The following is a 17,676-nucleotide window of genomic DNA, read 5'->3' on the forward strand; positions in this document are numbered from 1 at the left end:
AAGAGGCTGACGACGTTGAACCCGAGAACAAACCCTGACCTCCTAATTCTGCAGATACAAGCCCTGCGTCGTATCCCCTAGCACCCAGCTCCCTTATCTCACTGCACAACCCTTCAAAGAATAACACGGCGTATTTGTGTCTGCGGTTTGGGTTCCCAAAACCTGTGACATCAGATAAGTGCGATGTTCACAAAAATGAACGACATCACAGAGAGGAAAAAAAAAACAAAAGAGAAAAAAAACAACCAAAAAGAAGCCCCTGGTTTCAGTCTCGACTTCCTTTCTGGGGAGGAAGGAGCAGTCTGGTTGAGGTTTGGCCCCGAGGCTGGGGGCCAGGGAATGGCGTGCCTCTCCTGAGCCTGCCCTGTTGGGGCCTGTGAGCCTTAAACTGTCCCCTGCAAGAGGGACTCGATAATCCCCACCTCTCCGGGCTGCCACTGAAAAGTGATTTTAAAAAAATCTTTTTTTTAATGTTTATTTATTTTTGAGAGGGAGACAGAGTATGAGCAGGGGAGGGGGAGAGAGAGGGGAAGACACAGAATCGGAAGCAGACTCCAGGCTCTGAGCTGTCAGCACAGAGCCCGACGCAGGGCTCGAACTCACGGACCACGAGATCATGACCTGAGCTGAAGTCGGACGCTTCACCAACTGAGCCACCCAGATGTCCCGAAAAGTGATTTTTATTTTTTTTATTTATTTTTTTAATGTTTATTTCTGAAACAGAGACAAAGCATGAGTGGGGGAGGGGCAGAGAGAGAGGGAGACACAGAGTCGGAAGCAAGCTCCAGGCTCTGAGCCGTCAGCCCAGAGCCTGACGTGGGGCTCGAACTTACAAACTGTGAAATCATGACCTGAGCCGAAGTCAGTCGCTCAACCGACTGAGCCACCCAGGCGCCCCTCGAAAAGTGATTTTTAAAACTACCAATAATAAGGGGCATCTGGGTGGCTCAGTCCGGTAAGTGTCCGACTTTGGCTCAGGTCACGATTTCAGTTTGTGAGTTCGAGCCCCGCATTGGGCTCTGTGCTGGCCCTTCGGAGCCTGGAGCCTGCTTCGGATTCTGTGTCTCCCTCTCTCTCTGCCCCTTCCCCACTTGCTCTCTCTCTGTCTCTCAAAAATAAATAAAACATTAAAAAAAGAAAAGAACTGTTAAAAAAAATACCAATATGGCTAATCTTTGTACCAGTCACATGTGTTATAGGCCATTTTCTTGGGGTAATCTTTACTCCCACATGGGGTAGTTATGAAGACCATCTCTGGCTAACAGACAGGGCAACTGAGGCTCCAAGTGGGAAAACAGGGTGGTTCCAGAACACTATGCGGCCACTTTTGTTTTTCTAGAAAAGGCAAACGCGTACGATAGAAATTAAGCACATTTTTAGAAAAATCTCATTGATGTGAAAAATACAGTTAGGTGAAAACCTTGGCAGGATATCCACCCAAATGTCACAGTGGTTTTGCTGGGGGTCACAGCTGCCCCGGAAGCAGCTCTCCACAGCTGCCTGTTCTCCATCATTCCGGTCTTAGCAAAATGTCACCTCCACTGAGAGGCGTCTCCAAGCCCCTGTCTACAGGGGTCGTCTGGCCTCTCTTTCTCCCATGACCTCACTTTGTCTCTTCGTGCCTCAGTCATCACTGCAATGTGCCTTTTGGCTTTTCATGTCTCTGGGTTTCCCACCTGTACTTCCCGCTAGACCAGAAGACCCGCGAAGCAGGAGCCGGCCCCACGTGCGGCATCCCCAGCCCCTTGGGCAGTGCCCACCCCCACCTGGTCTCGACAGATATTCTTTGATCACTTGGCTGTGTTTTCTAATTTTTTTAAATTTGCTTTTTAAACAGCAAACCATATGGGTTAATTTCAATTTATTATTTGAAGTGTTGGTCAAAAATGAGCTGGCTGCTGGGGCGCCTGCGTGGCTCATTCCGTTGAGCGTCCGACTTCGGCTCAGGTCACGATCTCGCGGTCCGTGAGTTCGAGCCCCGCGTCGGGCTCTGTGCTGACAGCTCGGAGCCTGGAGCCTGCTTCAGATTCTGTGCCTCCCTCTCTCTCTGCCCCTCCCCGCCACTTGAGCTCTGTCTCTCTTTCACCCTCTCTCAAAAAGAAATAAGAATTTAAAAAGAAATTTTGTTTTAAATGAGCTGGCTGGGGCCGCCATGGGCTTTTCTAGCCTTAAATAAAGGAAGTGGGCGCCCTGCCTTTCCACAGAGAGGGTCAGGCAGCAAACATCCCAGACTTTCTCAGCTTGCCTGGCCCTGGAGATCTCTCCGCCTGGGACAGGGTTATCTTTGAATGATGGCGTGCTGAGTCTCCCGCATTGAGTCAGGCTGCCCTCCATCTCAGGGGGCAACAGGGAGCCCCCCCCCCCGCCCCCCCGGGCCAAACGCAGCCCACGGGAGGCGTTACTTGGCCCGTGCAGTTCCAACAGCTTGGAATTTTGCCATCATTTGAAAATCAACTTTGGAAGAAAACTAAAGTATCTTCCCAAGGGCCACGAAATAAGATGAGAGTAAGTAAGACGGGAAGCGCCTACATCCTTAAAATGACGAATCTGCCAACATATGTAAACTGAACGCAACTTCAAGTAGTGGCCGACAGGGTTTTTTGTGTTGTGTTTTGTTTCGTTTTGTTTTTTTCTGTTGGATAAAATAATGTCGGGGCTTACAAATGAAAATATGAAACAGAAGAATGGGGGCGGGGGGAGGACTAGGGTGATGGAATATTTCCTGCAGGGGCCCAGCATAGCACAGTATCGATTTATTACTAAAATAAAATAGAACCCTATCTTGCACCATATTTAAAAAACAAACAAACCCACAGAGGTTTCACCTGAAAGGTCTGGAGTTCCGATTTGCCTGAAAACCCTGATAACAATGGGCCCTCATTTTCTCAGACAGCCCTGGGCTGATGCTGAGTCAAAACTCCAGGGAGGGTTCCGAGTCACCAGAGTCCCCACCCCTCCTTCCTGTGTCCCTCCTGGCTGCCTTCCACCCCCCTGTGCGTCCTGCCTGGGCACTGAGGTCATTGGAATTCTCAGGCCCTGAGCTCCCGGCCAGGGCACTTTGTACCTGTGTCACTTTTCTGAGCAGAAATGCCAGCGTGGAGGAAGAAATGTTGCCCGAGGAGCAGTTAGGAGTGTGGAACTGGGGTGAGGGTGTGTGTGCCTGGGTGACCCAGTTAAGCGTAGGACTCTGGATGTCGGGTCTGGTCATGATCTCTGGGTTCGTGAGTTCGAGCCCCCTGTCAGGGTCCGCGCTGGTGGTATGGAGCCTGCTTGGGATTCTCTCTGTCTCGCTCTCTCATTCTTTCTCTGCCTCTCCCCAGCTCGCTCTCTCTCTCTCTCTCTCTCTCTCTCTCTCTGAAACTAAATAAATAAACTTAAAAAAAAAAAAGGCATGGACTGGGGAGTCAGAAAGGCCTGAGCGACCTCTGAAGAGTGGCTTTGTTCTCAGTGCCTCAGTTTCCCCCTCTGCCAACGGGGAAAGTCAGAGCTGTTCCTCGTCATTTGGATGGTCTGTGCCATCGTCCCCGTGAAATCCTCGGCCCAGGGCTCAGTGCAGATCCGTGCCAGGGAGACCTTCTCAACTTTAGGGCTCTTAGTTCTCAGCCTTGTAAGGGAGAGAAGGAAACGTGGAAGAAGAGGAGGGAGGAAGTGGGCAGAGCAGAGGATTCACTTTGATCTCCTTGTGCCAAAAAGGCAAAAAGTAAGCAAACAGCCCTGGCCTGCTTTGATTCCACCGTCTGCTAAGAGAACTCTGGAGCTGATAAGAACCAGCCAACTTTGAATTGGGCAACTCCACCCACCCTCCTGCCAGCCTTTCCCTGGACATTTGGAATCTGGGACCCCAAAGCCTGCCCCTGCCCCACACCTGCGGTGTCCCCATTAGTTCCCTTCTCGCCTTCTCCAACAAGGGAGACTCCACAGGGGAGGAAACGGACAAGGTTTCCCCACCACGGAACCCCACTTAGGAGACGAGAGAAGGAGCTTGGAAAGGGAGCCCCTGCACGTGTTAGCACCCAGCCCCGCAGTCCCAGGAAGGAGCCCTCAAACTGGGGACTACCGTCGGGCATTTGCCCTGGGAGGGAAGTGGGCCGCAGGAGGGAAAAGCTCTAGGAGGAGAGCAGAAGCCTCTCCCCACCCAGCGGCCGGCGGAGAGGAGCCACATGGCACAGGGCTTCCCAGTGTGGCTTTGAACCTGTCCTGTTTATGCATGCGTGACTTTGGGTAGGTGACTTCGCCCCAGCCAGCCTCAGTTTCCTCATCTGTCCTAGCCCCCACCTCACAGAATTGTTAAGGGTTAAATTCACCCGTGTCTATCAAGTGCCTGGCACATAGTGGGTCCAGGAGTTGGGCACTATTATTTTATTTATTTAAAAATAATGGTGGTTTTTTTAATGTTTATTTATTTTTGAGAGAGAGAGAGAGAGAGAGAGAGATGGAGCATGAGTGGGGGAGGGGGAGAGAGAGAGGGAGACACAGAATGCGAAGCAGGCTCCAGGCTCCGAGGTGTAAGCACAGAGCCTGATGCGGGGCTCGAACCCACGAACTTCAAGATAATGACCTGAGCCGAAGTCAGACACTTAACTGACTGAGCCACACAGGCACCCCGGCACCATTATTTTAAAATGGCTTAGGGAGGGGACACCTGGGGGCTTAGTCGGTTAAACACCCAACTTCGGCTCAGGTCACGATCTCACATTCGTGGGTTCGAGCCCCGTGTTGGGCTCTGTGCTGACAGCTCAGAGCTTACAGCCCGCTTGGGATTCTGTGTCTCCCGCTCTCTCTGCCCCTCCCCTGCTCTCTCTGTCTCTCTCAAAAGTAAATAAACATTAAATAAAAATGTTTTTAATAAAAAGTAAAATGGCTTAGGGAGTCCCAGCACAGCCTGGGGCAGAGAGGCTGAAAAGTACCCAGGCCTCAAGTCCAGAAGCCTGAGAAGGGATCAGTTGTTTGAAATCTCTAAAGGCACCAAGGGCCTTCGGTCCGCAAGGTGGAGAACTGGCGCCTGTTTGAAGTTGGGAAGAGGCAAATTCAGAACAAGTGGACAGAGGGCGCCCTCCACGTTACTCCCAAGGTTGTCCCGACCAGTGACCCTAAGAGCTTCCCTGGCTGATGAGTAGCTGAGAACTAAGGCAGAGGGGCCGAGGGAACGGTTTCGGGGGCAGCGGCTCCTTCCCAAGGAGGTCCTCATGGGACCTGGGTGTCCTGGCCACAGTTTCTCCACCTGTAAAATGGGGCCATAGTAACACCAGCCTCATAGGTTCGGAGGATAGGGTGTGTGACCTTCAGCTGACGCTCAGTGATAGTGAGCGGAAGTCATTCGTTCATTATCCTTTTTTTTTTTTTTTTTTTTTTTTTTTTCAACGTTTTTTATTTATTTTTTTTGGGACAGAGAGAGACAGAGCATGAACGGGGAAGGGGCAGAGAGAGAGGGAGACACAGAATCGGAAACAGGCTCCAGGCTCCGAGCCATCGGCCCAGAGCCCGACGCGGGGCTCGAACTCACGGACCGCGAGATCGTGACCTGGCTGAAGTCGGACGCTTAACCGACTGCGCCACCCAGGCGCCCCTCATTATCCTTTTATTAAGGATGAGGCAGGAAAAGCGGGTCCGTGGAGGAGAAGCTGAGCACTTCGGAGTTCCTACTCAGTAAGCCCCAAGTCCAATTCCGTATCAGTGGCCCATCCGTGGTCACTGGAGGCAGGCGCCCGCTCTGTTTTGTGTGGCTCTGAGTCCCCAGGGCCAGAAAAGCAGCAGCACATATGCCGGGACGGGTGACTCTGGACACCCCGTGGAGCACCCGACAGGCCGGGTAGCCGGTCCAAGGCCACACGGCCCGCCTGACCGCATGGAGTCACAGCCGGAAGTGGAGTTCAACTGACCCGGCGTCAGTCTGGCCCTGCCCCCCCCACCCCCGGACGTTGCTGAAGTCCGCCGCCCCTGTCCCGAGTACCCTGTGTCCAGACGTCCCCCGCTGGGGACAGAGCTGGCCAGGGAACGCCTTCAGGCTGCTCCACGGATGTTCCGGCACCTACTGCCCTCAGCGAGGACGTGCCCTCCCCCTCCCTCCCCGGTGGGCCTGTGCCCAGGAGTTCACAGCCTCTGGGCCTCACCTGGCCCCAGACGTGTTCCGTGTGACCCACGCAGTGTGTGTATAGGCATGTGTCGGCGGGGGTGGTTCCCTCATAATTTTTTTGCATTTGCCAACACTTCAAAATTGGAGATGTCACATAAAAACCGGGATTTCCAGTTTCTTTTGGGAAGTCAGCAGCTCTGGCCGCCTGGGCCTACTTCTCCTCTGGCCCCGCTCAGCTGGAGTAGTGTTCTGCACCCCCTTGTCCCCTCCTGGCCCGCCTCATTCATCCCTGGGGACCTTCTCACACGAAGGCCCCAGGCTGACCTCGGAGAGACCCAGGCTGCCCCTCTCCCACCACCTCGCTAGATCTCCTCTGCCCATTCCTGGTCCTGCTGCTCGCGGTGCCCTCAGGCAAAGCCAGAACGACTAGGTGGGAGCTGGGTTCTGGGTTCGTGGTAGATGGAATGACGGTCCCCAAACATGTCCACGTTCCAACCCCTAGAACCCGCGAACACGCGACCGTACGTGGCAAAAGGGACTTGGCGGACGGGATAAAGTTAAGGGTCTTAGGACGGGGCGATTAGCCCGGGTTATCCCGTAGGGTCAGTGTCACCACAGGGTCCTTATAAGAGAGAAGCAGGAGGGTCCGAGTCAGAGAAGGAGATGTGACGAGGGTCAGAACCGAGGAACGTGGGTGGCATCTGGAGGCTGGAGAAGGCAAGGAACAGGCTCCAGACAGAACGCGGCCCTGCTGACACTTGGGTTTTAGCCACGTGACGCCCGTTTTTGACTTCCGACCTCCGGAACTGTAAGAGGATAAGTTTGTGTTGTTTTAAGCCACTGAGTTTGACATAAATCGTTGTAGTTGCAAGGGGACATATAACTGCTTTGAATCCCGGCTTGGCCACTAACTGTGCCCTTGGGCAGGTGAGCCACAGCGTCCCCATCTGAAGGGGTAACAAGGGAGCCCCTCCTGGGGGCGTTTGTGGGGGCTAAGTCGACGCTGGAAGCTCCCAATGCTGGACACCCATACAAGCGTCCCCCCAGCGTCCAAGCCATCAACGCCCCGGGGAAGCTGCCCGCTTCCGCCCACGGCCATCTCCCTGACCAGCAGTGAGTGCATTCGGGAAGCCCTGCAGGGTCGAGGTCGGGGGTGCTGGTGCCCAGATTATTCCCAAGAGTCCTCAGACAGGATGAGCTCTGCCCTCCCTTCCAGCAGCCTCCAATGGGGAAGGCCAAGTACACGGTCACTCTCTGGCCAGAGCCAGTGGGAACAGGACGTCCTGGTCCTCTTGTCCTGGCCGGGCCCAGCAAGCTATTTTTGGGCACGTTTATTGATGGGACACGGGTGCCCGGCTGGACTCCTGCTTCAAGAGGAAAGCCTCAGGCTGGCCTAGGACTCTGCTTCTCCAGGCCCTTCGCTGCCCTGGGGCAGCCATCATTCGTGTCCTGTCTACACCCCAGGACAAACGTGTAGACTGAGCTGGCTGGATCTGGGAAGGCTAGGGGTGCCCACTGATGTAGACGGATGCCAAGGGTCACACAGACTGCTATTTCCTGAAATTCTGGAGCCCGATTGGATTCACGGAGGCAGAACCCAGAATGAACATAAGAACAAGTTTTGAGGTCAGATGTAAGTTCAAATCCCAGCTGTGTGCCCCAACAGCAATCTTAACGTGGGCCAGCCTGCTCAACTCTCCGAGGCTCTGTTTCCCTGTGTGTAAAATGGAACTGGTAATAATCCTCACAGAGAGGGAATGAGGCTTAAATGAGATAGTGCACATAGCTCAAAGCCTGACATAAGTAAGCCCTCCATAATTAATAATAATGTTGCAAATAATGATTGACGGCTGACGTATATTGGGAGTGTGGCATGAACTAGGCACTGAGCTAACTTGGTGCTCTGTGTTATCTCACTTCATCCCCAGTGATTGAGGGGGCAGGTGAGTGTCCCGGTTACAGGGACCATTACTAGCCCTTTGTACGGATAAGGAAACTGAGGCTCAGAAAGACCAGTGACTTGCCCAAGATCACACAGCAGATATGTGGCAGAAAAGCCTGCCTTGAACTCAGAGCCAAACTGAGGACAGGGCAAGCCCCAAGTCCGAGGGCCAGACCCGTTGTCCCCACGCCTCTTCCCAGAGGATGGTTACAAAGGTCCTGTAAACACCTGAGCTCCCCACCATGCCATGGTCACCTACGTTATCCCTCAGTCCCGGGAAGTGACCTCCTGGTCCTTCTACATGATGGGAATCCAGAAACTAAAGATTCCAGAATTTTTTTTTTTCACCCCTCCTCCCTCACTTCAGGGTTGTGTTGTTTTCCTGGTTCGATGGCGTAAGTTCTCCAAGAAACTGGCTGGGTTGGCAAAGGCCCCAGCTGACTTGGAGAGGGGTTGTGCCGTGTATGCTGGGAGCGGGGGCTTCAATCCCATGCTGCCTAAGGCCAGACATGGATGCCGTGTTTCCTTCCTAAGGCGTCCTCTGTGGCCTGCACCTGCCCACCATTCACTCCAGTGCCCTGAGGACACCTGCCGGCCTCCTTCACTGAAAGAAGCAGCCCTTCGCAAGATCTGCTCTTCTGGCTTCCTAGCCTCCTCCCCTACCCGGGGGTCCCCTCCCGCACCATTCCGTAAAAAGACTAGACGTTTCCTTGCCTCCAGGCCTTTGCCCCTGCTGTTCCCTCCCCCAGATGCTGTTCCTTCACTCTCCATCTGCCAGAGGCTTAAGTCCTTCCCAGAACCCCCATCAGCCCCCAACAGCATTCTCCCCCCGCCCCAACCCCGGCCCAGCAAGGATTTGCCATAGCAACAGAGAGACACTGCTTCCGGAACCCCCTTGTGCTCCTGCTCCGGGGTCCCTTGCCCAACTGGCAAGTTGACACCTCCACGTGGGTGTCACACAGACCTCTCAAACATCGCACAACAGAGGCTCCCATGCCCCTCCTAAGCCCTGGTCCTGCCCACTGGTCTTGTCTCAGGAGATGGTGCCTCCCCCAAACAGGTGCTCAGGCCAAAACCTACAGAGCACGTTTGATCCCCTGTTCCCTCACCCCACACATCCCATTCATCAGAAATCCCGTTGACTCGACTGCCAAACACGTCCTGAATCCATATTCTTGTTGCTGCCTTTACAGCCACCGTCCGCACCTGCCTGGAATGTGACAGTGGCCTCCTCCCTTGTCTCCCAGCTTCCAGCTTTGTCCCACTCCGCCCACCACAGTCAGAGGAAACTTTTTAAAAGGGGAATGAAGTCCTGTCATTCCCCTGCTCAAGACCCTCTAGGACTCCCATCTCCCTTAAAGTAAAAATCACCCTCCTCACCATGGCCTCTAAGACCTTGTATGATCTGACCTTTGCCTACCTCCCCAGCTTCATCTCCGACCCTCCCTCCCTCCCTCCCTCCCTGCCCCCTTCCCTCCCTCCCTCCCTCCCTCTGGTCCTGCCACACTTGCCTCCTCCCTGTGCTCAACTAGCAAGCTTGTACCTGTCCCCAGGCAGAAACTTGCTGTTCCTTTTGCCTGAACCTCCTTCTGCCAGATATCTGTCTGACTCATTCTCTTACTTTATTCAGGTCTCTGCTCAAATATCATCTCCTCATGGCCTCTCTGTCTAAAATACTCCCCTCCATCACCATCTAACCCTCTGTATACTTCATTTGCCTTCATTGTAGGTATTATCGTCTGACACATTATATATTATCAGTGTATCTGTCTTAATCTGGTTTGCTGCTAAATGTTTACCGCAACAGGCAAGGGGGAGCTCTGGTTTTACACTTGCCAGTGTTTGTGGTGTAAATACTCCCACCGCGACCAATTTCAACAGGAATTCACAGAACTTGGGGGTGAGAAGAGATGTGTGGGGGCATATGTATTATGTACTCTTTCCATCGTATAATATCATAATGTCGTACAGCGTGACATGATACATTAGAGGTGAATAGTCTTGGAGAGTGATGAGTTTGAGGAGTTGTTACCTTCGTTTTCGATTCTGACTTATTTGACCGTAAGTGCATATCACTGAATTGTTAGCGATGACTGTGCCTAACGACCAGCTTGCAGAACTCACAAGCCAGCCCAGGCTGGCTCCAGATCTAAGCTGCGAGGGACAGGGATGTTTTCCATCCTGTTCCCTGCTGTTTCTCTGGGGCCTAGAATAGTAGAAGGAACTCCTAGCCGGTGCTCAGCCTGGGTTTGTTGAGCATTTTCTAATGCATCTGTTTGCATCAGAAAACACAAACTGTTTGCCTCCGTGGACTTGACTCTTGTAGGCTGAGTCCGGCCCACAAACGGGTTTCATTTGGCTCTCAGAATGTTTTTAACGTTAAAAAAAAAAAAAAAAATTGTTGCCAACATTTAAAAGAAATGTTTGCAGGAAATTCCACATAAACCTGGATTTGCAGCTTCTTTTGAAAAGTCAGACGCTCTGGGCACACTGGTCCTGATTCTCTTGTGAGGACAGAGGCCAGAGCTGAGGAACAGCCGCCCCCCCCCCCCCCAAGAGGGGTCCACCACAGTCCCCACCCCTTCCTGTCACCTCTCCCTGGGCCCCTTCACTCATTTACATAAGCCACTGGGCCTGTCACAGTGTCCTCGCCAGACTAGGGCCACGCTGAGAACAAGCTGTGTACATTAGGTCCCCTGGGCCTCTGTTCCCGCTATGGGGCCCAGCGCACAGTAGGACCGCAGGTCCTGGAATTTCATTAAATGTTTGTCAACGAATCCCTCCCGCCACTCCCCCCCCCCCCCCAGCTCCCCTAACTGGGACATGCACTGAATCCAAGCCCCGACCGGAATGTGACAAAGAGGTTGGCCGAGGCCAGCGTTTAAAAATACCCCAGGGCTGGTCAGCTGCAAAATGCTCAGAGGTGTTGAAATAAGCAGGCAATGTCTGGCCAGAGGCCAGCTGCCCCGACTTTGCTCTGTGAATGAGGGCTAATGGGAGGGGCCCCCGCCCGCTCAGAATCGAGGTGAAGGGCGGGGAGACTGGGCCGGGGCCCCCTCCCCCGGCACCCTGCTCGGGACAGGTCAGTGCTGTTTATAAACAGCACCGGGTGACATAATTTCGCAGAAGGGTTACCGGGCAGGGATACAGCGTGGCCTCCCCTGATGTTTCCACGCCACGACCTCCTGGCATCGAGGGAGCCGGGATGTTGCTCACCCTGTGGTCTTCCCGCGGCCTTCAGAGCCACTGCCCAGCTCGCTGGAGCCACGGTTAAAAATAATGCTCGCGGCACAGTCCCCTGGGGGACAGCCAGCGTGGGGGCTGGACAGGGGACAAATGAGCTCTGGTCAAGTGCCCACCGGGTGCCAGGCGCCTCAGAGGCATTAGATCACTGAGTTTCACCGTAGCCTCGGGAGGGACGGACTGTCATCCCATTGACAGATGGGAAAACCGAGGCCGGGGAGTGATGCCTTGCACTGGTTCAGGGCTTCCTGGTAAGTTCACGGCAGCTCCAGCCTTCAGATTCACGAGAAGGTGCCCCATCAGGGGCTCAGCGTTTCACTCTGCTGGGTCCCGAGGCCCTGAAACGGTGGCCGGGCCTTAGTGAACCCTGAGTGGCAGCTCTCGTCTGACACGTCCCGAATCAAAACCTGCTCCTCCCACCCGTTCCCCATGTCACTTCGGTGGCTGCTCCATCCTTCCAGGCTCTCAGACCAGCCTCCTCCGGTCCCGGCTGCCCCCTGGCGCCCTCCCCACCCCCACCCCGGGCAGCAGCGAAGGTAACACGCTCGCTTGTGTTTATTGATCACCTGTCCGTGCCAGGGTGCGACAGTGAACAAAGTGCACATTCTGGAGGTGGAGGTAGAGAGGGGATAAACGTTACTGGGTAAATTAACTATATTGTGTCTCAGGTGGTGACATGCGCTAAAGAGAAAAAGTAAAGCAGGGCAGGGTGGTGGAGAGCCTCAGACGGGTACCGATCCCGAAGCAGGAGCAGGACCAGGGGAGGCCTCACTGAGCAGGTATTTGAAGATAGACTTGAAATGAAGCGGGGTTAAGCAGGGAGGATATCTGTAAGAAGAGTGTTCCTGGCAGAAGAAACAGCAGGTGTAAAGGCCCTGAGGCCGGATCGTGCCTGGCATGTGCGAGGATGCGGGGAAGGCCAGTGTGGCTGGGGTGGCGTGGGAGGCGGTGAGGGCAGAGAGACGAGGGGCCGGGTTGTGCAGAGCCCTGCATATCATTGGAGGGACTCGGGCTTTTCTCTGGGGTACGTGGGAACTACGGAGGGTCCTGAACGGAGGAGGGCACGATCTAGGTTCCAGATTCTAAAAGAACCCCTCTGGCTTCATGTGGAGAATGGACCGTCAGGGACGAGGAGGGAAGGGGGACAATCATGAAGGAGGCGGCTGCAATGGTCCGGGCTTTAGGAGATAGCAACTGGCCCAGGGTGTGGCTGTGGAGGTGGGTGGGCGTGGGGGGAGTTCCTGGCCTCAGATTCTGGATTTGTTCAGAAAGTAGCCCTGACGGGACATGCTGTTCCAGCAGAAGTGACAGAAATGAAGAAATCGGAGACAAGTCTAGGGTTCCAGGCCGAGCAACTGGGAGGGTGATCCTTCCGCCTTACGGAGATGCCCAAACACGGGCACCCACGGGAGGGTGGGTGTGGGGCAGCCCTTCCCCAGGCCACAGGGACCCGCACAGAGCCCTTCCCTGATACGATGGGCCTTGCTTCGTAAAATCTGAACCTCCTGGTTCGGATCAGGATTCTCCTCCAGCTCCCTACTCCATCCCTGGCCCCGAGTGCTTTGTAAATTGTGCAGAACCCACCAGATCGATTCTCCCTTCAATGTCTGAAGAGCAGCAAACCCTCCCACGGCTCTCGTTGTGTGCCTGGCAGGGTCCCAGCCTTGACCTCCGCGAACCCATTCAATCATCACAACATCGCAGAAAGATGGGAACTGTTATCACCTCTATTCATGGATGGGGAAACTGAGGGCCATCGAGGTGAAATCACTTGCCTGGGATCACACAGGAGGGAAGCTGCAAAGGCAGGATTTGACCCCAGGCGCTCAAGTCCAAGGCTCGTGCTTTGAACCACTCTACTGTCTCACGAGGAGCTCACCACTGACGGTAAGAAGCCAAACTGGGCTTGAGGGACTGGGGTTGGGGGAAAGAGTTTCAGCCACCCCTTCCACGTAGTAAGGACGGTTGTCATTTTCTGGGCACCTGCCCCGTGCCTCATGCTGTACCCATGCTCTCTCTGTTCTGCATATCAGCCAAAGGGGTGGATTCTATGATTGTGCCCATTCTGTAGACAAGGAGACTGAGGTTCAGAGAGAGGAAGCGCCATGTCCAAAGTCACACGGCCAGCCATGAGCACCTGGGGCTCTGGACCCCGAGACCCCCTTCTGTCCCTTTCTGCACCTGTCACCTGCCTCTCGCCTTGGTGGTGAGGGGAGTGCTCAGGGACTTGATGGCCACATCAATTGCCTCCAGCTGGCTGGCATAGGATAAGGAAGCCAGGGCTGGGGAAGGTTAATTTGGGGACAGCACAACCCTTCGGGTTTGCAGTTTCTGTCTGGTACACCCAACATTTCTGAGGTGAGCTCTGGGCCAGCTGGAGATTCCAAGGCAGGGGACACAGCCAAGTGTGTGAGAGAGGTTCAGGTCCTAGTTGCCTGTGATGACAGAGGACGTGGTGGGTGGGGTTGTCACAGGACCTTGGGTCAGAAGCAGCTCCGAGGAGCCGGTATTCACAAACCTCTGGCCTTGGCAGCTGACTCACCCCTCCAGACCTCAGTTTCCACCTCTGTGAAATGGGTTGATATTGCCTGCACCGGAAGGCTGTTGTTAGGTCTAAAGTTGTGCACCAGGAGGGCTCACTCCCTCTCCAGCTGCCCACTGCTGCCTTCCAGGACAGAAAGAGCACAGGACCCAGCACATCGTAGGTGCTCGGGGGCCCTGGAGCCTGCTGGACACATGGAGGAAAAGAATGAACTTCTTTGGGACTTACCTTCGCCTGTGGAGTGAGTGCTTCCCGTCTATTTTGCAGGTACACAGACCCTCTCAACCACCTGCTGAGGTGCGAACTAAGATCATCCTCCCTTGACAGGTCAGCAAAGAGAGGGCCAGAGAGGTTATGAGCTGTAACCGAGGTCACAGAGCTAAGAAGTGGTGAAGCAGGGGTTTGAACGTGACTCCCTCTGCCTCCTGAGCATGAGCTCTGCAATCACAAGGCTGAAATGCTAACAGCTTGCATTTTGTTGAGCACTTACTTTGTTACACGTATGAACTAATATTAAACTTGACCTTGAACGTATGAGACAGGTGCTATTTTCTCCCCGGTTCACACGTGAAGAAAGAGGCTCAGTAACTTACGCAGGGTCACAGGGCTAGGAGTTTGCAAAACCAGCGTTCAGCCTCAGGTGGTCTGGCTCCAGAGTCCATGGTCTTGAACCAGAATGCTCTGCTGGAGACAGTGAGCGGGGACTGAATGCCTGGCACACAGTAAGGGCCTCGGGATGCGTTGACCCTTTTCGAAGAGCGTGTGGAGACAAGCCGCACTGAGGTCTCGCTTGAGAATTCGCTCTTCCCTCATTTCCATCGCTTCGTGTTGGGCCCACTTGCCGAGGACAAGCTGCCCGTGGGCCATTTTCCCCCTTCTTCCCCTCCCTCCGGGAAAATTCTGCACGGCACCCACTGGTCACGGGGCTTGTGGCCAGAGGGCTGGCTGCAGCAGTGTTTGGCCAGGTTATCGGGTTTCGTGGTCAGCCACCTTCGCCCCTGACCAGAGCCGTCTTTCCAAAACAGAACATTCAGTCACCGCCTGTCCCTGTGCTCAGCTGTCCTTGTGCCCCGACCTCGCTTCCTGCCCACCCGCTCGGGGTTTTTCCCAGTATCCTTGTCTCTTACTGACATCTCACGAAGATGACCCGAGCGTAGAAAAAAAAGAGAAAGGGGCCAAGAGACACTGAGAGATTCCCAAGACCAGTTAGTATCTGACCGTGAAAGACAGACAGATAATGAGAGAAACAGAACGAGGAGACAGGGACGGAGATGGAGAGACAGGTTGCCCCAGAGAATACCCTGCGTCTCCCTGTGTCCCCGGCCTTGGCCCTCGATCCACTGAGTCACGACCTCCCCCCAAAGCCGTGGCATCTTCTCCCACCTCCCCCTGCCCCCTGAGGCCAGCAGGTCACTGGAGAGACACCTACCCGCCCTTCCCTCACCCCCATTCACAGTCCCTCACCTAACTAACTCCTGCTCATCCCCCTTCCTCCAGGAAGTCCTCCCTGTTTCTGCAGGCCCCCAGTTGCTGTTGTTTGTCTATGGGTGTGTCTGTCTCACTGGAACGTCAGCTCCTTCCTTGCTCACCCAGCACAGCACCTGACACATTGGCTGAATCAAGTATTAAGCCAGCTTCTCGTGTGTCACCCGGAAGAAGCCTTCCCTGATAGCACTCCTCACTGTCTGCCCTTCATTGTGTGGCTACTTGATTTAGGGTCTGTGTCCCCTCTGGTCCCAAGAAGGCAAGGCCTGTGGCTGCTCTGTTTACCCTTGATTCCCCAGTGCCTGGAACGGTGCTTGGAACTGAGTAGGTATTCAGATATCGGTTGGGTGAATGAATGAGCAAATGAGTTAATCTGGAGGTTTCGATGCTTATGTTTTAACCCACTGGAATCCGGCTCAGCCCTTCCTAAGGCCTGTGAGGTCCCGCGTGATCTGGCCCCTGCCTCCCAAGTCCAGCCTCACCTCTGCCCCTCCCCTCCCCCTGGCACCAGTGTCTCTGTTCCCCAGGGCACCGTGCACGGCTGGACACTCTCAGCCACCCCTTCACACCACACCATCAGTCATGTCAGCAGAGTTGGTTTTTTCTGTAAACAAGAGTCCCTAGGAGAATGGGGCACATTCGTACAAACAACCTCAATGTCACCAGTGGACCTTGGTCACTGCGGGACAGTCTCCAAGGTTCGTCCGGCTAGCTGTCCAGGGCCTTGCCCTGAGACAGGGTCTGAGTCCTAGCCTCAGAAGGGCTGCCCGAGGGGCGCCTGGCTGACTCAGTCGGTTGAGCGACCGACTTCGGCTCAGGTCATGATCTCACAGTTTGTGGGTTCGCGCCCCGCGTCGGGCTCGGTGCTGACAGCTCAGAGCCCGGAGCCTGCTTGGGATTCTGTGTCTCCCTTTCTCTCTGCCCCTCCCTCCCTCACGCACACTCTGTCTCTCTCTGTCTCTCTCTCAAAAAGTAAATAAACATTAAAAAAATTTTTAAATAAAAAACGGGGGCGGGGGGGCTGCCCGGGTGGGAGGGAGGGGGTCTGCGGGGGCCCCTGAGTCTGACCTTCACCTTCTGCAGAAGGGGAGAAAGAAGCCTGCGGGGATCCCAGGGAGCGGGGCTAACTGGCAGACCCCAGCTGATCCTTGAGGCTCAGACCTGGACCCACTTCCCCCCCAGGAAGCTCCCCAGGCCACCTCCTTGCTTCTTGGGGTCCTCCTCACACCCTGAAAGCAGCTTACGTCACAGCCTGTGGAAACTCTCTACTGGACCGTGCCCCTAGTGGACAAGAGAAATAAAGCTTCTGTATCTCGAGATCCCCAAAGCCAAGGTCTGCCCTGTGGGAGGCATCAGCAAACGTGTGCAGACGAACAAAACTGTTATTGAATAAGCACTTCCTGTCTAGGCACATATTTACTGTCTCTTCACTAGGATGGGAGCCCAAGGCCCGTCTCCTTTATCTTTGTTCCCCAGGGTCTAACACCGCTTGACACGTAAGAGGCAGCAGGGAACGGGTGTGGAACAAATGAATGAACAAGCCCTTCCTCCCATCCATCAGAGCTGCCTCTTGCACTGGGAGCGCCATGAGGTCAAGGAGCAAATCTGATTTCTAGTGCCTCTGAGCCCAGCCTAGGGCTTAGCCCAAGGGAGATGCTCGGTGGGTGTTTGTAGATGGATGGAGGGAGGGAGGGATGGGCTGGTGGGGATTGGATTTACTGATCAATGGAAGAATGGAAGGCTGCACGGGGTGATGAATGGGATAGGTGCATGGAAGTGTGGGTGGGTAGATGGGCGGCAGATAGATAAATGGAGAAATGGAAGATGTGTGGATAGACTAGTGTCCAGGTTGAGAGTGCGGGAAATGGTGCTTTCTACGCCCTGCCCCCTCCATGCACGCACCAAGCCGCCATTTTAGAAGAGCTAAAATGGATCCAAAGAATGACTCAGCTAGAGTTTCCAAGTGAAAGGTATTGAGGAGGAAAAACGGGAGAAGAAGGAACCTCTGAGCCTCTGAAACGTGCAAGCGAATCCCTGTAAGTTGGCCATGCTTTCTTGCACGTTTCCGTTACTTCTCGAAAGCCTGCCGTAGGTAGCGCCCCCGGGTTTGGTCTGGAAGTGGAAAGAAGTTTCCGATGTGGACTCTGATCCTGGGCTGCTCCCAGTGTGGTCAGCAAGTCAGACATACACCCTTCAGTGGGTCCTCTTGTTGTAAATGGGGTCTACTGACTCCTTTGCTGTGTGACTTCAGGTGATTTACCTGACTTTTCTGAATCCCGGTTTGCTCACCCTGCTTTGTAGGGTTGTGGTGAGCCCGTGCTTATGAGTCAGGCCTGGACTACAGTAGGTGACTGGTAAACAGTAAGCCAGGCCTCCGTGCGTGATGCTGGC

General features: G+C 54.5%; 2 long non-coding RNA genes across 4 annotated transcripts in view; one reads left to right on the forward strand and one right to left on the reverse strand.

The window, feature by feature from the left end:
• The window catches only part of LOC131485920 (uncharacterized), a 233,079-nt gene that overhangs the window by 206,303 nt on the left and 9,100 nt on the right, over positions 1 to 17,676 (forward strand). For all 3 annotated transcript variants that reach the window (XR_009249077.1, XR_009249075.1, XR_009249076.1), the window contains exons 3-4: positions 12,913 to 13,145; positions 14,068 to 14,127. This is a non-coding gene — a long non-coding RNA (uncharacterized LOC131485920). The remainder of the gene's footprint in view (positions 1 to 12,912; positions 13,146 to 14,067; positions 14,128 to 17,676) is intronic.
• LOC131485926 (uncharacterized) lies at positions 12,972 to 14,067 on the reverse strand. The gene is made up of 2 exons (XR_009249083.1): positions 13,801 to 14,067; positions 12,972 to 13,693 (listed from the first exon to the last, which is right to left on the reverse strand). It is a non-coding gene; the product is annotated as an uncharacterized LOC131485926 (long non-coding RNA).

The sequence above is a fragment of the Neofelis nebulosa genome, chromosome 9, assembly GCF_028018385.1.
Source record: "Neofelis nebulosa isolate mNeoNeb1 chromosome 9, mNeoNeb1.pri, whole genome shotgun sequence".
NCBI lineage: Eukaryota > Metazoa > Chordata > Mammalia > Carnivora > Felidae > Neofelis > Neofelis nebulosa.